Source organism: Anser anser (assembly GCF_964211835.1).
Source record: "Anser anser genome assembly, chromosome: 11".
Taxonomy (NCBI): domain Eukaryota; kingdom Metazoa; phylum Chordata; class Aves; order Anseriformes; family Anatidae; genus Anser; species Anser anser.
In genome coordinates, this window is record NC_139732.1 from 8262556 (window position 1) to 8289202 (window position 26647).

Consider the following 26647-nt stretch of genomic DNA (forward strand, 5'->3'; position numbering starts at 1 on the left):
ACAGTAGAATCACTGACAATCTTTCTTTTTTTTAAAAAAAAAAAAAAAGTTGTATTGCACATCTTTCAGAAAAAAAAATATTTACAGTTCTGAGGGAATTCAGACTTAAGCTTCCAAAACAAAGTGTGTGCTGAAAGCACAAAGGACTGTGTTTATGATTCTCTTTGAAGTGTTTTTGCAACAGGATAAGGAAAATTTTAGAAACTGTCTGATAGTGTTCAGGGTAAATACTTAAACCCCTTTAGAGAATTTCACACACAGATACTGTGCAGCAGAAAAAAGGATACTTATGTTTCCTAAAGCTGCTACAGCCTACAGCTTTGTACTTAAAGACAGAGGTGTTGAATAGAATTCTACTGAGGATACATCCAGTGACAATATCTACAGGAACATCAGAGCAAACCAGTGGATAGCACTTTCTATTTTTAACCCTTCTGTGAGCTGCTTGAGATCTAAGCTGAGTTGATATGAAGCACTATAACATTTCTATTATAAACTGGAATTGCTAAGAGGGCAGCCTTCCAGCTCGCATGGCGTCCTGTGAAAATGACTCTGAAAACATTTCAGGGTGTAACGCCAAGTGGCATAAGCCAGGGAAAGTTTAAGGCAGGCTACCTCGATTTGTGTGCTACGGGGAGGCGAGGTGGGTTTCTGACAGCACAAGCGGGAGGGCCGTGGGTGGCTGGCACAGCTGTGAGGCTGGTTGGAGGGTGCCGTGCTGGCTGGTTGGTGCCGGAGGTGGGCACATCTCCCCGCTGTGTCCCCGTCTAGGTGTGTTCACACCTGGGTTGGGAGTCTGTGTTCTCGTGTACACTGCTGTTCTTTGGTGAGACTGTTTTGAATGACTAAATTCTATTGTCTTGTGCTAAACCCTTCCTGTAATAAAGCTTCTTTCTATCTTCACTATGTTTGTGTACAATCAGATCTATATGATTGTACATCATGTTGTACATGCAAATACGTGTAGATATGATGAGCTCTGTGTTAGCATTTAAAAACATAAGTGCGTGCAACACAATCAGCAGAAATCAAAGCCATGCATATAGGTTATGTCCCAGTTTTGTGTTTGAGCTGTATAAAAGGATCTGTCTGAGCTGAACGCAGTGACAAGCAGGGTTCTGCATCACGTAGGAGTGGTCTCCGACTGGATAGCTCACCAGAGCTGGTCCAAAGAACAGGTGTCTGTACATGCTTGTGCACATAAACACATGCACAGGTGTGCGGTTTCTAATCGGTAATGATCTAACTCCTTCATGTAACTTCTGGATCATCTAAATTTTCATTTAGAGCAAAGTGGTTTATAGGGGATAGCACCAGGGGCAATAGCTTGCAGTTCTCAGCAGCAGGAACAGCAGAGAAAGAGTTCAGAGTGTAAGAGTACACTTGGAAGTGCTGCAAGTCACCCGGCATGTGTTGCGGAGAGAAAAGCTAAGACCATAGATCCTGCTGCATCCCTGTGAATACGTGTCAGTGCTGGAAGGATTTTTTTAGAACCTGATGCTGCCCTTTTATTGGTAGTGGGAACTGTGATGATTTAAGCGAAAGTGAACTCAGTATGATGGGGCCAAGTAGATTATATAAAAAACTGTGCTGTTTTCACCATTTTTCCTCAGAACCTTGGATGAACATATACTGGAATAACAAAGGATCTTTTTGTCAACAGTTTGTTTATTTATTTATAAGGCTTATTATGTGCTGTGGAAATGAATTAGCAGTAGTATTGTATTCTGCTATTGTTTTGCTTGTCCAGCTATTCATTGCAAAGCATTTTATGGTTTTTGAAAGTCATTTCCTAGTACAAAACCTCAATAAAAGACAATGTTTGCACATGGAGAATAATATTTTTTGGAAATTCAGAATATTCTTCTGTATTTTTGAGATGCCTGTGTATCTGTAAGTCATATAAAATTAATTATCAACTATATTTAAAAATGATTTCTAGTTCTCACTGAGGCCATCACAGAAGTGATCAGATGCAGATTTGTACGTTTTGTGTCTATAAGTTCTATATGTTTTTGAACATACCACATAGGTAGAAAAAAAGGTTTGGGTTAGTGTTGAAACTGTAAATTACATTGGTTTGGCAGGAATAATTTTTAATGTGATCCTTATAAACTAGGGAAAATTATGTCTAATGAAAGTGAAAGCAAATGGCAGTATGACCAAAATGTCACCATCTATGTTACTGTTTTTGAGTACAGTGAGCATTTCAAAACATGGTTTTATTGCTGTCATACTTAGTGACTGTGTCCATTTTATAAAATGGAATACAGCTGTTTTACTTTTCAAATGGCTTTTGTGTGCAAAGGAGGTAGTATTTTCCAAGAAGTTGCCATTGCTGCGCTGATATCTTTTCTTTCTTATCTCATCATCAGTGCCTCTAATTCCTAACGAGATCATGGGTAAAAAGTGGTTTTGCAATGTAGTTTTTAAGTTACATCATTTTTGATCAAAATTACAGCTCTTATTTTATATATAAAGAAATAAACTTGGCTTCGATATAGGCCATGGAAAGCATTATTTTCTGTTGGATTAGGTGCTAATTCTTTCACTGACCTGTTTAACTTGTGCAAGTAACTTAAGTATGGTTTTCAAAATCAGCGTGGAGATCAAAATGTTGAGGTCTTACTTTGGTTTTAGGTGGCAGGGATTTTCTGATCTTAAGTTCCTCCTCAGTAAAAGGAGGTTGTGATTTTTTCATTGTAACTGAAAGAGTTGCTATGTCCCAGGGAGAGAATGTTTTGCTGTTGGAGGAACCTGACAAATTTCTGCCTTCCCCCTGCCATGACTGGAGGTTGTCTAACTAGGGCCGCATCTAAGGTATTTTGTTTTTATTTTCAGATGGACAAGTTCTGTCCATGGAAGTATGATAGCTGGAGCTTACTTTGTTCTGGCTTACCCCGATTGCCTCCAGTTCCAGCTCTCAGCAGTTTTGGGGTAGATCCTTTTTGCACTTTTCATTTCTTACTACACGTAGAATCATAGAACGGCTTGGGAGGGACCTTAGAGACCATCTGGTTCCAACCCCCTGCCATGGGCAGGGATGCCACCCACTTCACCAGGTTGCCCAGGGCCTTGTCCAACCTGGTCTTGAACACCTCCAGGGACAGCACATCATTCTGCTCAATAATCCTGAAGCTGTACACATAATATAATGTTTATTATTCAGCAGCTGGAAAATAATTACTGGCTTTTGTCAAATGGCCCTAGTCACCATCAGGTTTTGGAAGATCTCCTTGGTCTGCTAGCAAATCTGAACTCTATATAATTCTTACAGCTCTGCTCAAGATGAACCTGTCTGAATGTTTACCATGCTGTATTTTGGAAAGTGCACTAACCATGTCTGGAAACAGTGCATCAGTTCATATTGTCTAGCTGCCTAGGCATTGATGTGTAATAAACTGTTTATATATATGTGTATATATATGTATGTATATGTACTCTACTAATTATGTTTTAGTTCAGTCTCCAAGCTTTTAGTTCAGTCTCCAAGCTTTTTGTTACATGTTAATGGATTAAAGCCTCAAAAGGATTTGTTAGCTAGCTAGAAGACCAGTTGTTTGACAAGGATGTGGTAGGAGTTGGTGTGGAACTGAAAGGTGTTTTCCTGTAATTCAGACCTATGGCAGAGTAAACTTACTCATTGTCCTCCTCGACTACTTGTTCTCATATTCCATCCAATTTCCTGCTTCCATTTCATGAAATATGAGTTCCTGTGCTGAAATTATTTGCAACCTCAGAATTCACTACTCTTCTCAAAACTGATGGTTGGTTATATTTCTGGTGGAGGATTTGGATAGAAATTAAGATTAGCCTGTACAAACCAATTTATGCTGATGCTGTCTAGTGCCAAAGTATACAGAGGTCGTACTTCCCATAATTCCTTAATGTGCACCAGAAGCTGAAAATCTTTCAGCAGCTAAGCTTTATATTTCTATTTTCTCTTCTGTTTTGGGAAGGATGAGAGTACTGTGGTACTACATGTAGAATGGGTAATGCATCTATTTCCAGGGAAGAAGGGATGAAGTGACATGAAAGTGACAGGTTGGATGTTAGGAAGTACTTCTTTACCGAAAGGGTTATTAAGCATTGGAACGGGCTGCCCAGGGAGGTGGTTGAGTCACCATCCCTGGAGGTCTTTAAAAGACGTTTAGATGTAGAGCTTAGGGATATGGTTTAGTGGAGTACTTAGTGTTAGATCGGAGGTTGGACTCGATGATCTTGAGGTCTCTTCCAACCTAGAGAAATCTGTGAATCTGTGAATCTCTGTGAATCTGTAAATTCTGTGTTGCATTTATGTCGATGCTCAACACGAAGGCCAATAGAGGTCTTGGCTCTGTTCATCTCAAATGTTACGATGGTTTTGGAAGGAATAAAAAAATTAAAAGCCTTCTCATGTAGGTGGTGTCTTTGATAGTGCAACCTTAAGGCTGACTGACTGTCTCTCAGTGACATTATGCAATGACAGTTTTATATTCAAGGTTTTATGGACCATTATTTCATTACTGATCTTCTTAGGTTTCATGGAAGGCATATTTGATATGCATGTTCATAAAACATGCATGTGGTCATGGTCAGTTCCAATAGTGGTCATTTCACTGAGGAATTGTGAGTTTACAGTGCCAGAACTCAGGAAGCTTGGGGGCGGGGATGATGGCCAAGACAACAGACACATCAGTCTTGAAAACTCATAAGATTGACAAAAATATTGAAGAAAACACTACTGTTAAAAAAACACTATACAGGACTGACTTCTCAATTCTTTTCTTTGCTTTTCATCTTCTAGATTTTCTTGTTGAATGTAAAATGCTGTAATTGAATCACAGCATTAGCTGGCTTTTTCCAGCCAAACAGCCGATTTAGGCTCTTTACTGCTAGTTTCAAAAGTAATAGAGAGAGAGAGCATGTGAAGACAAAAATTGAGCACATAGATGTATAATCCCGAAGGAATAAACTGACTTGTACTAGACAAGCTGAAAGCTGATTAAAATATTTCTCATCCTTTGGGTATGCAACAGCTTTTGATGATGGAGAGTGTATTAATATTCAGCTTCGTTGCTTGTCGACACTTCAGACAGGTCCCAGGAAAGTCTCTGAAATGGACCAGGTTTTCTCACCCTGTCAGAAATCTTTCTGAGACACAGAGCAGCACCCTTATACCAGCAATAGCCAAGATAAGCATAATGCTAGTTAGCTATGTCTTTATTTCAGAAATTGCTTTTAGACATTTTGAAAGGGTTGAAAATTTTAAAGAATTCTTTTCATGATATAAACTCATTTAGATACAATAAAGGAGAAAGATTAATCTTAATTGTTTAAAAACAAGGCTGCTATAATCTATTCAATTTTAAATCCATTTGTCAGAGTTCTTTGTAAACATACAAAAATCTCAGTACTAATATAGGAGACTGAGGACTTCGGAGAGTGTTCCTGCTGCCATTATTTTACAAGAGCCAGATCTGAGGTTTTGGGTAATGTTCTCTTACTTCCTTCATTCCCTTGTAATGCAATACCTACCTTCCAGACAAGAATGGGATGTAAACAGCTGCTTTATCTGCTGATACTTCTCCTATTCTTTTGTTGGCATGCTGACATATGGGGTATTTGTCTTTTTTTTTTTCCCCTTCCACAGTGACTAAATACATACAGTATCTCTAGAAAACATGTCATACGCTCTGTGAGGTGCCTTTGAGGATGGCTCCAGGGCTAAATACTTCCTGTAATGGGTGAAAGAGCATGGCTTAATCAGCTTAGTTAACTTAATTAAGCTGTGCTTTTACTTAAGGAGCAGCCCTTAAGTATATTTCAGTTGGAAACTGTTTCATAGTTGTGAAATGATGCAAGGCTGGAGAAATCTGGTGGGGTTTTATAGTGGGTTTGAAAAAGGTGAAACTTACTAGTTGTTCTGTAATGTCAAGAAGTGAATCTAAGGAGCATGTCTTTTCTACTGAAGATTTAAAGGAGAAATTGTAATGCAGTTTAGTCTGGAAAGGCCTCTCATACTGAAAAAGTTTACTCCCCCATATCCAATTAACATTTGTATACATGAAAAGAGCTGTCCATGTTCATCCCAACTCACTTCGCCTGCTTGCAGATGTGTCACCAGATGCTGTGACCCTGCCTTCTTCACTGATCTTTGGAAGAAGGTGCCTGGTGTGGTGTGATTGTGAGGATATGGATCTTCTCTCCTGTGGTCTTTGGGTCGCAGCAGAAAATGGGATTACAAGTTAGTGATTTGAGCTGAGTTGTTCTTGCTGTTCTTCATGAGGCACTCCATGTTAAAGAAAAGGTCCGATTTTCCTCCTGGGGAAAAGCTGGAGAGGAAGCCACCTGCCTTGGGGGTTAGGGAAGGTGGTGGCAGTCCTATTGACAGGAATATAGCACTAAAGGCAATGTAAGTGAGGACTACTGGGACAGCAATATTGAAGGACTGTAGTAGTTGGAAGACTTGAAGCTGGAGGCATAGGCAGAATGGACTTCTAGGTACAGTGGGAATAGAAAATGGGCTTGTCAGGAAAAGCTTTAGAGATGGCACAAAAGTTTAAAAAAGGGGAGGCAGTGGCTCTCAGGCAAAACAGAGTGGTGTGGTTTGGGAGAAAATGGGGTAGGGGAAGTCTTGTAATAGGGGAAGTGCTTATGGAGCTGAACAGGGAGCCTGAACAATTCCAAATATTGAGGGACTTTGAAAAGATTGGAGAATCCATAAACACATGGAGATGCACACACACAGAAGGAAGGAGGTTTATTTGTTTAAGAACTGTGCTGTTCTCCACAATTCTTGAAGTTGCAGAACCTTACTGAACTGATACAACATGTTAGTTTCTCATCTTAGTACCTCCCACTGCTTGTGTATAATTCTCTGGTAGACTTCAGTGTTTCTTGATTATATGGGGTGTTATAATTTCCTGATGACTGGTTATGTTATTTATAATGCAGAGGGTGTTAATCCTTTGGTGATTAACACTCTATTTGAATTACCAGAGGTCAAAGGTACATTCTTTTATTTGGGCTTTTTGCAAGGTTTCTGCCTTTGATAGTTTTTCTCCTAAAGGTTTTGTGTTTTCTATTTTTATCTGAAAGCTCCTTTGAGATAATTCAAGGTGGCGGGGAACAGTGGAGCATCCTTCTTCCTTTGGGGCCCAAGTCTGTTCAAGCTGAAGTCATTAGAAGGTAAACTTGCTTTGCAATGAATAGGTCCTCCAAGAGTCTCATTCTTCTCCATTTTGGAGAGCTGATTTATTACATAAAAGGCTTTATTTAATACACACACACACATATATGTTGATACACACACAAGTCTGTGTGTGTGTATATGTATGTATATATACATGTGTGGATATACATGTGCTTATACATATACACACATTCCTTATTATGTATAAATATATATGGCTGATGTTTCAGGTGGTTTGGAGATACTGTATAAGTTTTTGTCCAACTGTCAGCTGACCTCCCAGTTACTGTGTTTTCAGAATTGAAAAGCTAATTTAGGGGCCTTGAACTCTTCAAAGCTTGCGGCTGGGCGGAAGTTGCCCTTATCCAAATATTTCTAGCCTTGCTCCAAAAGCTCTGGTCTTTTTTGTGTTTTGCTGAGCTGTGCTGCTTCCAGGGCTGAAGCTGGTAAGTAGGAAGCAGTGAGGGCTTTTTGTTGGTTTTGTTTGCACACAGTCCTGGGCTTGTGTAAACATGAAAGCAGCTCCAAGATAACTCACTTTTTTACAGGGGTTTTGAATTGTTGTTTCCAACTTCAAAGACTTTCCAGTGATGTACAGCAATTATCAGGGTTGACCAAAGTATGCAGTGATGCTGGCTTGACTCATTATTATGAATATGTCCATAGCACATTCCTCCACTGCGGATGCTGTTGTAGATGTTCCACCTGGAGGTTTCTTCGTGCTGAGGGAGTTACATCTAATGCCAATCTGGAAGAGTATGAGGATTTAGGAAGACCTTCAAAAGTTCCTTCATTGGTACTTTTCTACTCTAAAACCCTTCTGGTAGTGCCTGGATCTGCTAGAAGTCAGTCACAGGAACGTTGTGTTGATAACTGCTAACTCTGAAACAATTAGGACTTTAATATAGTATATAAAAGCAGGCAGTCCAAGAGCAAGGAGGGAAACGATGATGTTAGGAAGCCAAGAATGAAAGGAGAGCGGATCACCTGTTGGGGTCCATATTTCAAGCTGCAGACTTCAGTATGTTTGCTGCTCAAATGATGCTAATCTTGAAAATGGTAAGGGGATCTGATAGGCTGCCTCTGCATTTTCCAGTAGAGGTATAACTGATCTTGACTTGGTGTTTTAAGAAAACTCAGCATCAGACTAGGCTGATCAAGTGTTAACAATGTATATTTTGCAGAGCTGGAACCTAGGTTCACTCATGTCTAAAAGTTCTGTTTTAACTCAGTTGCCAGCTATAGCCTTAATGCCCGAACTGCTGGATGAAGTCATTCAGTCTGTCAGAAAGGTGAAACAGATTATAACAGTCTGTTTAATCTATGTACCAAAACTGTAATTGTTCAATATTGCTCTACAACAAAAAGGATGGCTATTAGGCACGTGGAAGCGCAGATGCAAGATGCTCCTGTCCAGCCATTCATTTGATGATTTTGTTTTACTGTTGGTGTTAACTTTCTCTCAGCTTTTCTCTCTGGTGTTTTGCTCAGAGCTTTGTGAGGTGCTAAGATTAGTGCTGTTTTGCTTTTGTCAAAATGTTTCATGTTTGCTGTGACAGATAGGTGAAAATGTAGTATTTGTTCTGCTCCAGAATGCAAAGAATCCGGCTCAGACACTGAGGACAATTAGTCCTATGTTGTGGGATAAAAAGCAGACATGCTGAAATTTTAGGGGGACTTTCTTCCTGTACATGCTCCAGGGGGAACTTTGCGTATAGCACTGTGGCTTCCTACATGACTTTTCTGTTTAAGATTATTTAAGTGCTGTCTGCCATTCAATTGCTGGCCTGTGGTTGGCTTTATTTCTCTTGTACAAATACAAAGCACTACGCTGGCCTCATTCCTTTTTTTCTTTTTTCTTTTTCCCATTTGCTCCTTTAGCGTTTCACTCGCATTTCAGTAGTTTCATTTTAGCTTAGAAATGTTTTTTTCTACTTCTGCAGAGAGAGTAGTCTGGTACTACTAAATGTTTGGAAAGATAAGGACTTGAAGGAGGGTTCAGTGAGAGGCAGAAGTCAAGTCTGAAGTGGTTTTGTGAGCTGAGCAAGAGAGAAAAAGAGGAAATAAGTAGCAGGAAAGAGAGAGGAACAGGGAAGGAAAACAACTGTGTGACGAAAGACAGTATAACAAGGTCAAAGAAGAGTAAAAAGTACAGAGAAATGAGAATAAAGATCATGGAACTGTAAAGAATCGTGGAAGTGCAAGGGATAACACGAAAGAGAAGACTAATAAATTAGAACCTGACAGTACACTTTTTAAACTTTATTTGTAGTCAGCATAATGAAGTTTATGTGAAAGTGTCTCATCTTTCAAAGTTATTCTTCCTTCTCTCTGCTCCTTGAAGTTAGAAGAGCTACAGTAAGTGATAGAACAGGAAGGAGAATACTTACTTTCCTGGATCAAAGGATTCTCAAATTGCAGATCTAATTTTAGTCTGTATTCATGGGAATCTTGAACAAAAGACCATGGTTGGTATTTTGTCTGAATAAGAAGGTATTAATAAGAATATCTGAATTTTTGTCTATTAAACTTTACCTTGTTGACTGTAGCATTTGATAGTCTTGCTCTGGAAAAATGACATGTAAACTAAAATAACAAGCAGCACAGGTAGTGCTGTGTGAATGTATTTTTTTCTCTTTATATGTCAAAAATGGTTTTGTCTGCTGACACACTTATGAATCACCTTTCTTGAAAAAAGTTGTTCTGTTGTGACCTTACTATAGCATAAAGTTCAGCCTGAGAGTCTATGGATAGAACATTTACAATAGTGTGTCTGTGTGAAATTTTAAGTGATGAGCTGCCTGATTAAAGCCAGAAATGTTTATGTAAAACTTGTTACTAGTTTGATGTAAATCCATTTTTATTACTCCAAAAGGGGAGAGAAGGAATTAGCAGGTAGCAAGAAAAGACAGGGAACATACAGCTGAAGGTGCAACTTAAACTTGTATAAATATCAGCACTTTAAATGTGAATAATAAGATCCAGCTTGGTAACTATCAGGAAGGATGGAATAAGTTGTTTTCTGACTTGTCTGGTACAACTATAGAAACTTATTTAGCAGCTTTATATTGATGATTATACTATGTGTAAATACATATTATATTGTAATTTTGAAGGTCCTGTTTCAAAGTCTGCTGAAATCTACTTGACTCCTTCTTGCATGTCACAAACAACTATTTCTTTATATGGGTTGAACCATAATTATTTGCAGAAGTGCTGTAATCTCTTTTCAAAACAACTGTTTCAAAAGCTGGCATAGCTTTTGAAAAAAGCTGTGCTTTTGTTTCAAAAGCTTCAGCAAATAACAGGACTCTCCTCACTAGGGCTATGAATCTGTTACTGTGAATCTGTGATGCTCTTCTGCTGACTCCTTCCATAAGCAAAATTCATACAATTAAATTAGTTACTACCCAGTCAAAGCATGCTACTTGAAATAAGTGTAAACATGTACATCAGAAATACCAAGTATCTCTATCCTGTATTAATTTTACCATTTTATATCCTTTGTCTTATACTTGCAATAAGTCAATATGCCTATATGAGCCATGTCAACGTTTGCTATTTCAAGAATTACTTGCATTTTTTCAAATATATTTTAATCAAAAAACATTTTACTGTGTATTTGCACAGTACAACTTCTGAATAGAAGACACCACTTGGGTCAGAAGATAGTAGGTAGGTATGGTGTTTGAACTGGTTCTCCAGTTTCTGGTTTCCTGAGGATATATGTGATTGCTCCAATATAAATGTTTAAGATCACAATGACAGCTGTGGAAATTAAACATAGCCAGCAAAATCTATTTTCTGTCTGGTCAAGTAAAGGAAAGGATGGATGAAAAAAATTCCCTGGGCAAATGAATTCTTATGAACAGTGGTGAATCTTTTCCTTCTGCTATATTAATGTCATTGTATTCTCCAAAAAGTAAGTCCAGCTTGGGTTTCTTTATATGTTATTCATGTGAAAGTTTATCATTTAATGGTGAAAAACTTGAAATATGATTCCTAGGCCATATTGTAGAACACAGTGCAAACTTTAAATACAGAGAAAAAGTGCCCTTTAGGATGGTTTCCAGAGCAGTTGCAATGACCTGAGAATGGAAGAGGCTTCATAATTCTATGAATATCTGGAAGGAGGAGGATTTCTGTTTTCCTCAAAATCTTGTTTCTTGTAACTTATTATGAATAGGGTTCTGTTTCCCGAGGCTGCAGCAATATTAAGCTTTACCTTATCTTATTTTAAAACACCTCAAAATGTTGAGTCTTATACAGAGATTCTGTTTTTAAATACAAATCTTGATACCTGCTTCAGAGGTTATGTTAATGCAGAAAATGCTGAATTTTCTCATACAGACTATATAGGAGTTCTGCACTGACAGAGAATAAGCAGAGAAGCTCCCCTGCTGGAAGGTAAATCTTTGAGACACATTTATTGCATTATTTCTTTTTTCCCATCCTGAGGTACTTTCCTGGCTTCTGTACTCCCGGGAGGATTCATTTTCCCTTCTAGCTTCTCCTCAGTGTCTACCTGCATCTTCGCCAAGCGTGCTCACTCCTGACAAGTGGTTCAAGCCCACCGTCTGCACACTTGAGAGGAGCCCAGATGCCTCTGCCTCTTCGTGTGGTTCATTCCGTTCAGGCTTGGAGCACTTGAGCATGCTGTTGTCAGTGAGCTTACCCTGCTCCTCTACGGCCCAACTCTTTCTTGTTTCCACGGCAACTTCTTAAGTAACTCCATCTAACAGAGTATTTTCCCTAGCAATTTGCTGTTAGAAGTAATTTGATAGTCTTCTTGTGAACTGTAGCAGTCACTGCCTGTTTCTGTTTGAGCCAAAGACTCAAAACGAGCTATGGAGTACTTCGTTGTCGCATTTACTGTGTTTGTGGTGGTTTTTTTTTTGCCAACATAGGGGAATTCATGTAGGTTGTAGCTCAGAAATGAGTCTATGGGTTGTTATTTGTATATTCTAAAAAAGACATTTTATTCTGACTGTTAGGTTATGGAGACTTTTTTTTTTTTGTGGAAAAAGCTCTCTTTAAAAGAAAAAAAAAGTTTATTGCAAAGTAAATGGTTAAAACTGAGCTGCAGTTACTTGAAAGAGACAAATATACATTCATTATTTCCTGACTATGTTGTTTTTATGGGCAAGCAAAGGAAGCAATGGCTGGGTGTCATTAAGGAGTAGCTAGTGGAAAGTGGTGAAATGAGCAATGAGACTTGTAAAGTGTCATGAAAACTGAAACACCAGGGTACAAAGTACCGCTTATCCTCACAGATATGGATACCATATGGCAACATTAAGGGAAATGGGGAGTAGGAGACAAGAATCCTATTATTTCTCACACTTTCATTTGCTTGCTATTTGCTCTGGGCAAATGACTTAAGAAGTTGTGCATGAACCTTCCTCTGTTACGGTATTTATTGACAAGACACCTGTCTTCCCGGTCAGGCTCCTTGAAGTTTCTTTGGTGTCATTCCAGCTTTGGCACTTCTGATTATAATTTTTATTGTACTTGTTCTAGAATCATTATTTTTGTAACTGTTCCGAGGTTGAAATCTATATTCGTTTTCACATGCTATAACCCTGTGTTCTCGTACAGCATTTCACTTTTTTCCTTATTTTCCTCAGAAAAGGCAACCTGCTATGATGGTGTTACTGCTATCCCTAAAATCTCTTTTTGGCCTTCTCTTTTTTTCCTTACTTTGTCTTTCTCTGGACCTCTTTCCATGACTCTCATACATGACTTTGTAATCGGATGGATTGATTGAGGGTACTTTAATGCAATATATTGAAAGCTTCTGGAAGGACAGCTATGTGCTCTGTGCATCTTTGGAAGGATGTGTAGGAGAGAGCAGCCTTTATCAGCTCTGTAGGGACTGCTTCAGCTGTGAAAAGATTTTTGTTACCTTCTCAGCAGTTTCTTTCTTCCCACTTCTAAATTACACACCAATCTAGTTGCCGGAATTTTCTTAACTTGTAACTATTTTGTATTAATTTCATATTTCTCTGAAAAAAAAAAAAAGTCTTCCTTAAAATTTGCTAAGCTTAAGTCTACCAATGTTCAATACATTCATCTTAGTTTTAGTAGTTGTTTAAAATATAATTCTAGCATCTCTCTGTTTTGGTCTTCTAAGAGTACAGTGTTTGCCAAAGTACACTCAAATTTCCTCTTCTGATGACATCCTCCAAAGTTAATGGTTTGTTTTTGTGACCAAAACAGAATGTTGTACAACATGCAAAACTGGAGAGAGCACACCTAGCTGGTCTCTTTAACCATTACGTAACATCAAAACTCTCAGCTGAGGGGCCCGTTTCTGTATTTGGTTTTGCACTTATCTAAGGTGGTGCAAATAAGCAGCTCTTTGATGGAGTCAAGTAAGATAACATGATTATAAGGAAAGGTCCTTTTGTCATTGCAATGGTTGCTATATCAAGAGAGAACAAGAAGCTTCACTGAAAAGGGTGAATGGGGAGGGCAAGAAAATTGCACAGAATTTAGCAGAAGATGTTATAAAGGGAGCTCTTGAAGCGTAAGGTTTATTCTTAGTGTGTTGTTATTCTGAAAATTAACACTTCATATGTTATATCAAGCTATATAGTGGGCATATAGTGGTGATATCACACGTAAGCTCACACATGAAGCTATATAGCCTTCTCTTAATTTTAGCATCACAAAGAAGTGCAATTCATTGGTTCTCTATTGTAGAGTTTAGTGCAAATACTTGACATTTCCAGTGATCTAGGAAAGCTGGCACTTTAAGAGGCATTTCATAGTTGCAAGGATCACTGTTGCACCAGTGTAATGTTTTTGCAGTGCTTTGCTCAGTAGAGCACTAGCCTATTTGTGGGGAAAAATGTCCAAAGGACATCCTAACTTCTGTTTTCGAAAGAAGTGCTCAATATGACATACAAAGCATTAGGGGATAGAATCAACCCAATACATTCTCAATTTCAGATACAGGGAAAAATCTGAAATATGAAGCTATTCCCACCAGAAATGTTGTAAATCTTACAAAATATATAAGCTTTCCTCTTCGACATACATCAAAGGCATAAAGCTTGGGAGATTAAAATATGTTTTTAATCTTGGTTTGATGAGCAAAACTTTCAACATAATATTTATTATGAGAGGCTCTACTTGTTGCCTCTTCCCTTTGTTCTGTTTATATATGACTTCCTTTCTTCCAAAGAAGTAGGAAGTATCGCTTTCACAAAGCCAAAGGATATTGCAATGGTTTGTTCATTTAAACTGAATCATAGGCCCACGTGGCAGACACAAACTTTTCTTTTATTGTCCTGGGTCCCAGAGGAAGAGCAATGCTTTCTGATGGCTTCCCATGAATGCCTTTCATTTGTGGAGGAGTTTCAGTGGCTTATGCTGACTATGCAAAGATCAAACAGGCAGGAAAACTGTGGTTTTGAGAAACTTAGCCAAGATCTTTGTTATTTTCTCAGAAGTTTTTCTTCTCTAACCCTATTTTTTAAGGACAATATTAGGACAATTGGTTGTAGTGACTGGTGGAAAACAGCTTGTTGCATCATTTTCTGTTTAACGTTTAAGTATTTTCTTACTTATTAGAAAATTCGTAGGCATATATAATGAAAATACTAACCATAATTGCAGTCTTTCTTTATTGCATTTGGAATCAATGGTATCCAAAATTAAGTTTAAAAAATGTTGTGGCTTCTTGGTCCTGCAATCTGATCTATATCGGGACACTGTGCCTGCAGTTTTTTTTGCTGAAATCACGAAGGTTTTGCCTGGGCACAAAGGTCTGTCAAACAGATTTGATTACAGGATTTGACCTATTGAAATCTCTTTTGTTTCAAGAACAGTTTCTTTTTTTCTTAACAGTTTTTTTTTTTTTAGCTTTCTTCATAAAGATTTCCATTTTGCTTAGCTGTTAGCAAACATAAGTATTGGAAAGAGATGTGCAGACCACAACATCTTTTTAACTGCAATGATGGCGTGTTTTGCTAGCAATACACAATTTTCATTGTGTTGCTCGTACAAAACCTCATGTTTTTCATACAAATTTAGGTTTTGCTGAAGAATTATTTCAATAAAACCAGAATGCCTTAAGTTTCTCAAGTAAAATACGTAGCATCTTTAGAGGTCAGATGTAGCTGAAACTTGAACAGCTGTACAACATGCATCCTAGATTGTTTTTAATTGTCTTCCCTTTCTCTAACAGCAGTAATTCTTGTTTATATTGTCAAGAACCTTTCCACTGAGCACAAGCGCACCATACTTTAAGGTCGCATGCTTAACCCCACTGCAGGGTTACAATGTAAATGGGCCCCCTTTGTTTTCATTAATGTGTGATGGGTGGATGCAAGGCAAGGCTGTTCACAAGGCTTAAATAACTTATTGTAAAAGTGTCTTAAAGAAAGCATATTTCGTCTCCATACCACAGTTGTTTAGCATTACTCGTGTTCATCCAACCAACAGCCAGTTTGGCAATGGATTTTGAGTGTAATTTTGTTCTTTTGACCTGTGATATTTTTATTTTTTTAACTGAGCCAATGAGTTCACCTCAAATAACAAAACAAAGGTTTTCCTCTTTCCTAACATCCTAGAAGTAGTAAACAAAGCTTACACTGTTTTTCTTTTACACGACAATTTACCAGTTGCTATTTATGTGTTGCTGTAGAGGTTTTAAGATTGACGATGTAAAAAATGTCAAAATAAGTTAGTATGTCTAGTGTTTTTAATCAGTTGAAAAATGAATTAAGTATATCCAAAATGTTTTGGGGAGATTTCAGTCTGTTTGGTGCTTTTCTATCTGTAGTCACAGGTATGGAGGAAAGATACAGTTGAAATTTTCTGGGTTATTTTGGCTTTGATTATCTAGAATTTGCCATGAATCCCAAGATGTTAGGACATTTCAAAACAAATTCTAATTATAATCTGTGGCTGGCATATGCAGTTGGTTTAGTAGGCCAAAAAAGTTGCAGTCATGCCTTTTTTTTTTTTTTTTTTTTAAGATATCTCAGTTCTAGGTTGTTTCCTTTTTATTCGTTTATAATTTTGGACCATGAATTTAATTTGATTCATATCTACTTTTAAGATGTGTAGACTTATACTAGCACATGAAGAATACATACGTATGAGTGTGATCCTCCCAGTGTGAGAAATCTGAAGATTGTATGCAATGGTTTCTATGTATTGAATATGTAAGCACTGAAGGAACAAGGCAAGGGGGAACTACTCTTTCTAGAAGATGAAGCAATGACAAATCCTTATCAAACAGCACTGTTCTGAATGCTGCAAATTGTAGCTTACTTGGAATAGTACTTTGTGGGCTCTCAGATTGTGTTACCCAGACAGAAAATTATTTTTTGCTTACCATCTTGCTGTTGAGACAAAAGAGGTGTTTTTCTGAGATGAAAACTCTTCAGTATGAGATTAAGTTCACAGAATTTGGTTGCTGTATTTTAAAACACATAAGCCATGAAATTTGATTAGATATATATATCAAAAATTGCATGATAACAACTTAAATAAAAATGTAAAAGGGGTGGAGGGTGATGGTAGTAAAATCTGAAGTCTAAATATTGAAGAAAGCCCCATTTTTGATCCAATTAAATCTTTTTGCTTCTAAAAAAGAAAAATACTTCTATGTACCATATGAATAGGTTGGATTATTGTTCACGTAGTCTGTATCTCTTATTTGTGGACTCCAAATACTGTGAAATGTGATTTGCCCTGTGCTGTTGTGCTAAAGCAGAATGTGAAGTGGGTAGACAATAATATTAAATGGAGACTTATAGCTGTGGTATAACTAGTCCCGATGCATCTTTAAGGTAGAAGTTGTGGTATGTGAAGAACACAGGTCAAACCTTCTTCCACATACTGTTAACTTCCATTTCTGTAGCAACGCAGGTCAGAAAGCTTTCTTTTTTAGCTTAATGGAGAACATCTCCATTGTGCCATGTCCTCACTACGTGTTTGTTAAAGATGCTTGGCCCATATATGTTGTTACATCCTTGACATTGCTGTAACTTCTACTGGTGGATTAAGCGATCCTTCCCAAAGGGTGCAGAGGTGATTAGTCAGCCACCTTTGACCTCTCTCTTAAGCTGGACTTTGCAGCTGAACTTGAGAACCCCTCTCTTATTTCATGCACTAATAGAAGCAAACACGAGTGAATGGTAACACCAGAACTGCAAATGCAACAGTGCACTGTACTGAATGTGTTGTTGTAGAGTATAGCAGAGTAACTGTGCCTTCTTTTTTCCAAATTGTACTGTCGTAGTTTGTGAGCACATCATGCAAATGTCATATTTGCTGAATTACCAAAGTCTTCAGCAAATGACTTTTTATTCAAAATGTAATTGATATGCATATGTTCGCAGAGATCTGTTGATTGCACTGTTTGTTTTCTTTGTTAGGCATATGAATCTTAGGGTAAAGTTTTTTTTTCCTGATTGAATGATATGTCACTAATGAAAATTATCTGAATAATAATTTTTACTGTGTAGTGAAGTTACCAAATAGTTGGCCATTCAAGCTTTAAAATATTTCTCTAGTATTCATCTATAAATAGTCTAATGTTCATGAAAAATGAACATGACAAAATCACAACATTTAGAACCTGAGTAGACTATAACTTAAAATATTTCCTGAAAAAGATTTTTTGTTGTTGTTTTTTTTTTAATGCACTAGTAGGTGACAAAGGAAATCTGAAAATTTTCTGAACTGATTTATTTTTCCCCTGAGCTACTTGTTCTTTCTATGTGTGTACTTTTAATTGTTGGGTTAATTAGTTGATAATCTTCCTTTTTAAGGATGAAAAAATGAACCTTTTATTTTCTTTCTCCTGAGGAGATAAATTAATTACTGAGAGCTTGATTGCTCCCTTCCAAAGAGCGAGAGAGAGCAAAAATCCTTCCCCAAAATCACAATGAAATGAAAACAGACCCATATGAGAGGGAGACCAGGAAATATTAATGGAAGACAAGCAGTATTTTGATAGAGTGGGCTATTAGCTTGTTGGTACTTGTCACATCCATATAACCGTGACATTAGATCGTTCCGATGAAAGGGAAACGTGCAAAATACCCGTATAAAGTCCAGGAAGTACAGCGCATAGCACTCTTTTTTTTTACTGAAACAGAAATTTATCAAAATAACATAATCAATAATTGGCTATAGTTTGCATTAACCAGTTTTTAAAATGCAGGTTTTACAGATATATCACACTCAGAGGAACACTAAGTAGTGAGAAAGTTTCTAAATTCCTGGCCTGGTGGTGGTGGATGAGAGCTGTGGCAAGCGGCCTGTCCTCAGGAGGAGCAGAGGCCTGCGAGCACCACATGCGAGTGCTCCAGCTTGGCAGCGCCAGCCGCTGCGGTCGAGTCTGACAAAATGGAGACTGCACGTGTGCCGTCTGTGAGAAGAGTATACCAAGGTACACGTACAGAATCAGGCAGAGCTCACTTTGAATCACAGAGTGATTGAGGTTGTAAGGGAGCTTCTGGAGATCATCAAGTCCAAAGTCCCTGCTCAAGTGGGGCCTCCTAGAGCACAGTGCCCAGGTTTGTGTCCAGATGGATTTTGAGCATCTCCAGGGAAGGAGACCCCACAGCCTCTCTGGGCAACCTGTTCCAGTGCTCTGTCACCCTCACTGTAAAGAACATTTTCCTCATGTTCAGACAGAACATCCTGTGCAGCAGTTTGTGCCTGTTGCCTCTCGGCCTGTCGCCGGGCTCTGCTAAGAGTCTGGCTCCACTGTCTGGACACCCTCCCTTCAGAAACGTACACACATCAATCAGATCCCCCCGAGCCTTCTCTTCTCCAGGCCGAACAGGCCCGGCCTCAGCTTTCTCTTACATGAGAGATGCTCCAGTTCCTTAATCATTTCTGCAGCCCTTCACTGGACTCGCTCCAGGAGCTCCATGTCCCTCTTGTACTCAGGAGCCCAGAACTGGACACAATACTCCAGGTAAGGCCTTAGCGGGCCTGAGTAGGGGGGAAGATCACTTCCCTCAGCCTGCTGGCAACACTCTTCCTAATCCACCTCAGGACACCATTGGCCTTCTTGGCCACAAGGGCTGGCTTACGGTTGTCCACCAGGACCTGCAGGTCCTTCTTCACAGAGCTGCTTTTCAGTAGATCAGCCCCCCACCTGTACTGGTGCTTGGGGTTATTGCTCCCCAGGTGAAGGGCCCTGCGCTTGCCTTTGCTGAATTTCAAGAGGTTTCTCTCTGCCGAGCTCTCCAGCCTGTCGAGATCCTACTGAATGGCAGCATAGCTCTCCTGGGCATCAGCCACTCCTCCCGTTTTGTATCATCAGCAAATTTGCTGAGGAGGCATTTCTATTCCTTCATCCAAGTCATAAGTTAAACAACACTGGACCCAGTATTGACCTGTGAGGGACACTGCTAGCTACAGGTCTCCAGCTAGACCCTGTGCCAGTGATCACAACCATCTGAAACCTGTTTTTCAGATAGTTCTCAATCCGCCTCACTGTCTGCGCATCCAGCCCATAGTTCCTGAGCTTGCGTGTGAGAAAATCATGAGAGACATGCTGAACTCAGGATGAAGTGTGTAAGACTTTGTTCCTACATGTGCTCTGAGTGCAGGAGAAGTAAGTAATTGCCTGCCCTCCCAGAAGGAATCTGTATTTATTGTAAGTATTGTAAGTATTATATCTGAGGTTGTAACTATACATATTTTGCGTGACTGATGAGAATTAACTCGATAAACTTTTTCTGTTTGTGTTCCTTTGTTGGTTCCTTTTTTTTTTTAGTTTGTTAGTGTGTTGTATGTATGTATGTATGTGTTAGTATGCTTAGACTGCACATCCTCAGCGCTGGGCCATCACCATTTGTAGGGCTATATATTAAGTACCCAGCTATATATTAAATGCGTAGCATATTCTTTTATGTAAAACAATGGAATGAGAGGAGGATGGGGGACTAAAATCAGATTACCTACTTTTCAGTTAAGGAACAAAAATCACAATTTGCGTAGTAGCAGATTACCAAAAGCTATTGTCATGATCAATGTCTAGCAATGAGTGGTGTCATCCTGCTTGCTGCTTGACAATGTCGTATTCCCCATGCATTAAATGAATAAGCATAAGATATCAGGTTCTGTTTGTTTTCATCTGTGGTCTTCCCAGGGGCTTGTTCTAAATTCTTTTTCTCTCCCTTTTGCCATGACAGCTTGTATGTACTACTGCCCTTACATGAATATGAATTTTAAATCTACATAAAGGTGTGTCATGGTGCTACTGGGGGTAATGAAACTGTTACTTGAGCCAAATGTGACAAAACTTCATTTCTGAAACAACTTGGTGAGAGTCCCATTATCACAGGGATATTCATAGACCCAGTGCCTTTAGTACTGTGAGGATGATAAAGGCATTGAAACCCATATGTCACTGGAAGATATGATTCAGCTGTATGTGGTTATCTTGCATATGTACTAAATTGCTATTCTGCTATGGCACGTCTTAGACAAAGCATGCCCACAGGCACTTCTGGACATAAGTGGCTTGCTATTTCATTTGATTGTAGCTAGCAGCTTCTTCATTCTGCAGTGTTTAACCCATTCTGTAACTTGAATCTTCGTGTTTTAAATTATTTCAGTAAAACTAATGACACCAAGAGTACGTCCCAAATATCTGCACAATTTTTTACAAGGCATTGTGCTAGAAAGTGTAGTGGCTAGGGTGGTGGTGGCTTGATGGCAACAGGTGGTGGCTTTAGTGATGAGAGAAAAATGTTGGTATTCAAGGCTTTTCCATACTAAAAAGCTACTAAGGTAGGCTGTTCAAGGAAATCAATAGTACGGCAGATTACACTTCTAGTGTAAACACTGAAAGATAGTCACAAACAGAAATGCAATCATGAATTCAGAATCTAGGCTCACTGTGTGCCCATCTGAGGAATGGAGAATATGAGGAATCATAGTTTGGGGAAGTTTAAAAATATTTTCTCATGTGACCAATAGTATTAAGCTTAGCGATTCCAGTTTGTGTTTTGAGTGCTGCAAAGGCTCTAGTTTGGAGATTTTGGTACAAGTCTGTAAATATTTTAAAGGAAGCTTCTACATAGCTTACCATACAAAGTCTTCAGTATAAATTAGATGAGTCAAAGCAAAGCCTTGCTTACATATAGAATTATTTGATTGGAATCAGTAAAATTATATAAGTATTTAATTCAAAATAGTATTCATTTCAATCAATTCAGCCATTTACTGTACAATTCTTCTGTGCTTGTTTAGAACTGTGTGCAATCAATGATGAAGGTTGTGTCAGCTTGCTGAGCAAAGTAGTGCAGGTTGTACTCCCTGTGATTCAGTATTGCCAAAGGTAAGCTGTCCAGAGCGCACATTAGTGAAGTGAGTCTTGTATTGCATTTTAGCTGATTTCAGCGATAGTAAATAATCACTGAAGCATATACTGCTGAGCACTCCTTCAGATCTTAAGTGTTCGGCATAACTACTGTTTGCATGTGACCAAAATGGGAAAAAGGGAGGTGTATACAAAGGAGTGAATTATAACAAAGAGCACTTTCTGCTTCAGTTCTTGTTCAGAAAACATATGTTCAGCCATGCAGGCAACAGTTGGGGTAAAGACACACTGTAGGTTTGGAAACAAAAGGCACGTTCTTTTCTTGAATTCACAATGTTTTCAAACATATTCACTTGTTGGGGACTAGCCTGTCAGCTGTATCTTCTTGCAAGCGTGATTTCTTTTTCCTGACTTCTTTCAAAAGCTTTTTCCCCCACAATGTTTTACACTTCATATAATCCACTATGCATGGTAGGCCTGCTTCTGTCTTTGTGCTATTGATCATTCAGAGGTGGAGGGGCCGTGCTCTGGGAGAATGTGGCAAAAGGGTAACCTTTCACTCACCCATACATCTGAAGGTGCTAAGCCACTCTTATTCCAAACATTGTGAGTGGGTCAGTTGCTGAACTGGTTAGTGCAGCAAAAAGATTTTGAAAGTGTTGGTCTTTATACTTTTTTTCAGATTTTTCATTGTAACCACATTGAATTATCCAGCAAAAAAATTAGTTGGTTTTTTTTTTTTTCCCTCTGCTGGAAATTTGTTCAGTTTTGGCATGCCAGAATAATGTAAAACTACTTGGTCATAGTTCTGTCTCAATTCTGTTTTCCTAAATATATGGTTCAAGACCCCAGTATAGATAGATTTATATAGGCATAAAGGTAATTTCCTTTCTCATGTAGGAATAAGCTCTGCCTATTTTACTTTATGACCTTTAAATTCATACAGCTAGAGAATGTATTGCTTTAGCTCTGCAGAGTTAGTTAAATGGTACAACTTTTTAGTGTAGGCGAGACCTAAAGTTTTTATAGAAATGTTTGTGATCTACTCTCTGTAGGTTTTTCTAGGTCGAACTACTCATCTATCAAGTCAGGTATTCATCCTTTGTTGTCAGCAGTGAATACCTCAAAGAGAGACAGAGCTCCCTACATTTTAATGCATGTAGGCTTGTTGTATTTAGAGCTTAAGCATATGTCTAACTTCAAGCATTCTACTCTATAATTGGGTTATGTACTTGCTTAGTTTAGATGTGCTTAAGTGCTTTAGCTGATTGTGTGCTTCTGAATGTAATGGTAGAGGAGAGTCCATGATCTTTGTGAAAACTTGAGACTTTGTTCCCTTTACCCTACAAAAAAACAAATCTTTCATAACATTCTCCATTTCTTTATATTTTATTTAAATATAGGCATACTATTTGACTCATTTTAATGTTGGAAGTAGTCTATCAATTTTAGCTCATGTTTTCTCTCTCTTTAGTATCTTACCTCCGTATGAACTTCTCATCTTTTTATATGCCAGTGTTTCATGTAAAAGTAAAAACAGTTACAAAGTGTTATATTGGCTTTTGGATTATTCATGTATTCTGCTGGAGTGTTAGTATTGTTAGCTGAATTCAGCAGCCTGGACAATTACTGCTAATGAATGTCCAATTATTAGGATTTCCCACATAAGGCCTTTCAGAGCATGAAGGTGATTTAGACAACTAGAAAATCCACAGACAAGAAAACTCTATGTAAATATTTTCCAACTGGAAGGTGCCAGCAAATACATCCTTGCCAACATATGTCAAAACTGCCAAAAGATCTGAGGATGGGGATTAACTTTTTAGCACTGTCATCTTAAGAATCCTGACAGGGAAACATTATTAAATGTTTTTCTTGACTGAATATGACTGAAAAGATGTTAACGGTAGATAAAACTAGTATAAAGTAGTTAATGATAGTGACATATATTCCAAGTCTGCATCTTTTTCTTTCCATTGAGCTCTGTCAGACATCCCAGAGAATACCACAGTTTTAAAATAAATTGGCCTTCCTTCTCAAATGAAAGTTGATGTTTTGTCTCCAGTCTGATAAAAGAAAACACACACTAGCGTATTGCGTTCTTTCAGGAATTTTTTTGTTTTGTTTTATAGGCTCTTTAAAAGTAAATTGTTTTAGATGTTGCAGTGACTTCTCTGACTCTCAGGAAGAAAACAGTTAATAATGATTTCTTTCCTTTCAGCTCCCTTGAGCCTACCTTCGTTGTACAGTTTGCATATAACAGCTAGTAAGAGTAGAATGTAGTGAACCTTAAACAAATCTATTAGGATCACCATGGCAAGAAACTGGGAAAATGGCAGGAAAAACGAACAATGATTTTGTAAACCCTCCAAAGGTCAGAAAAAGGCTTTCAGTAAGTATGCAGAGGCTAGAAATCAAATCCCATTTCCTATCATAAGAAACCAGTTGTTTTAGCAGCAGTGGTTAATGTACTGTATGTGAAAGATTTAAGACTAGTTGGAAAGCTTTGCTTCTGTTTTATTAGGCTGCTATTGAAAAGCCAACAGCATAACTTCAACTAGGTGCTTTGAGATTTCTTAATGGGCTGTCAAGGGCAAGACACCAGGTCTGTGCTATACTAGCTCTTTCCTGTACATTAAAACAACAGGGGCCAAATGATCATATACAGAAGTATGAATTACTTGATGCTTTCTCTGTTCCATATGGTCAGCCATGTCTTTGGCAATTAATCATGTACAGAATCAGTTGAGTGCTCTCTGAAGCATTGAAGTCAACATTTAGTTGTACCTGTGCCAGTGGGGGCAGTGGGGGTTGCAAGCGTAAAATAGCAGGATGAAGAGCTGCTGGCGCCGAAGCCAGAGCAGCTGGCTTCTATAAACAACACTTTTTTCCTCTTTACCTTTTTTTTTTTTAACTTTCTTTGACAAACATGAGCCATTTTTCAATATCATCCAAAACATGAGGGTTGCTGAGTGAAACTGTGATATCTGGCATAGTGGATTAATAAACAAAAGGCAGAGAATTGGGTTTAATGTGCCCAAATTGCTGGGTGATAACTTAAACCATACTGGCTACTTCCACATCTCAATGAAAATGGCTGCATTTACTCATATTTTAAGTTAAAACAATTTAAAGCAAAGAAGAAATGAGCAGTGGTTTGTAAGCAATTACTAGCTTTTTTTATCACATGGAAGTTATGACATGTTAAATTAATATGGCTTAATAGATTGCAGGTTCTTTTTGTCTCTAAAAGGCACAGTGTTCTGGTTTTGTAGACTTTCATCAGGGTACACTAACAGCAAAATAGTCACAAAGATAACAAGGAAGATGCAGAAAGGCTTAAATTGTAGCCCTGTTTACAGATTTTACACTTGCTGTTTTTCCTTCCTCTGCTAGTTATTGACTGTTGAGAGATGACTGCTACATTAAAGTGGAAGTGATTAGTAAAGATTCAGAAGCTTATCCTATTTAAACTGGTGATGAGTAAATTCAGTCTTTAACTCGGAATGAAAAATCTCATTTGTTGACCCAATAACGTGGGACCAAAAGATGAACTGTCCCAAGTGCCACTTCAGCTCAGACTGAAGGCTAGTTTGTTTGACAGAGTATTAGGCTTTGTGTCTCCAGCTATACATGTTTCTAATCCTGAGAGGTCCGTATTGAAGGAATGGTAATCAAACTTTAAAAGACTAAAAAGGTACCAGCGTGGTTTTTTCGAGTGTGTTACTGAGGATGCTTTGTTTGTTTGTTAAGCAGAATAGTCCCTTATTTGTGTTGGAATATAATTTCTTCTGCTGTGTATGCAAGAAAAAAAAAAGTATACCAGTTATCCTGTTACAATAGCTTTAAGACTAATAAAAAACATAATTTTAAGCGTGTATCCTGGATACAGTAATAGTAATAACAGTAATATATAATTCTAACAGTTTCTATTCAGTCATATGTCACTGATATATTTCATCAGTGGCAATGAGATTAATATGATATTGGTCTTTTAAAATACATTTCTTGCACAGTAAATATGTCAGTACAGCAATAGATATTTAGTTCTGCCATTGAACCAGGAGGAGGGTAAAGGATATCATTTGCTAAACAGCCTCGCATAGAAGACCAGATTGGCAGCTGCTTTATATATGCATACATAACTTTGTTTTTTTTGAGAGGTGGGTTGTTTGTTGTTGTTTTTTTCCTTATTTTTAAGACTGTGCCATTTGGGAATTACAAAGGAAATGCCCTAAATATTTAAATATATTTATAAGGAAAAATGGGGAAGATTTGAAGATGTTAACATTGCTATTTATTAAAGAGACATGCTGGCCAATGAGACAAGAAGTTGCTTCCCCCAGGTGATAAGCAATTTACGTAATCTTGTTGCTTGGGTTGTCCAGGATATTTTTTTGCCAGCTCAGGAAGCAAAAGAAAGAAAGTTTCAACAATTTGTAAACATTACCACCCTCAAGAATCTGTGAGCCCAAGGATGAGATAAGACAGGCTGTAGGGCTGGCTGCATTGTTTGTTTATTCGACTGTCCTCTGGTCCCAAGTGTGCTGAACAACACTGAGTCAGTGTTGAGTCCAGTTCAGAAAAGTGAAGGCTTCACTCAGCATTGGGCACAGGGGGCCTCTGTAGACAATTATCTGTCATTAAAGAACATTAAAAGGATTGAGACACGGGGTCAGATTTTCTTTGATGGGATGTGCAACTATAGTGATGTTCAAAAGAAGGTCATTCCTGCCCTTTAGAGTAGGGGTGGTATCGGCTGGGTTTCTGATGGATTTTTATCAGTGTTGATGTGAGGAAATGGCTTTCCCAGCTGATAACATCTTTGACCGAGTTTCTTGAACCCTTGACCTTTATCAGTCAAGGTATATATTGAATCCCCTTGTTAAAAATAAATCCCAAAACAAGTTACTTGCAAAACCCAATTTTTCAAAGGAGGGTGTTTTGTAATATAATTTTACCCAGAATGCTGCTTTATTTATTACAATTTAGGATTTTTATTGAGACAATAAGAATAGCGAGTTATTAAGAAATGCCTCTATAAAAGCTACATATCAAACCCTGCATTCGTATTCCAGGTAACCTTACTGCCCTTAGCACTCTTAGGAAACAAGTAAATCAGTTAAATTGCTATGTATTGTTGTTGTATGTTGCTTAATGTACTATTT

At 38.1% G+C, this 26647-nt stretch overlaps 1 protein-coding gene across 17 annotated transcripts in view; it reads left to right on the plus strand.

Moving 5' to 3' along the window:
- The window catches only part of FTO (FTO alpha-ketoglutarate dependent dioxygenase), a 247120-nt gene that overhangs the window by 78918 nt on the left and 141555 nt on the right, over positions 1-26647 (plus strand). The window contains exon 9 of one of the 17 annotated variants that reach the window (XR_014589143.1): positions 7081-7170. The exons of the other annotated variants lie outside the window; for them this stretch is intronic. The gene's annotated coding sequence lies outside the window, so the exon portion shown is untranslated. The remainder of the gene's footprint in view (positions 1-7080; positions 7171-26647) is intronic. 17 annotated transcript variants of the gene reach the window in all.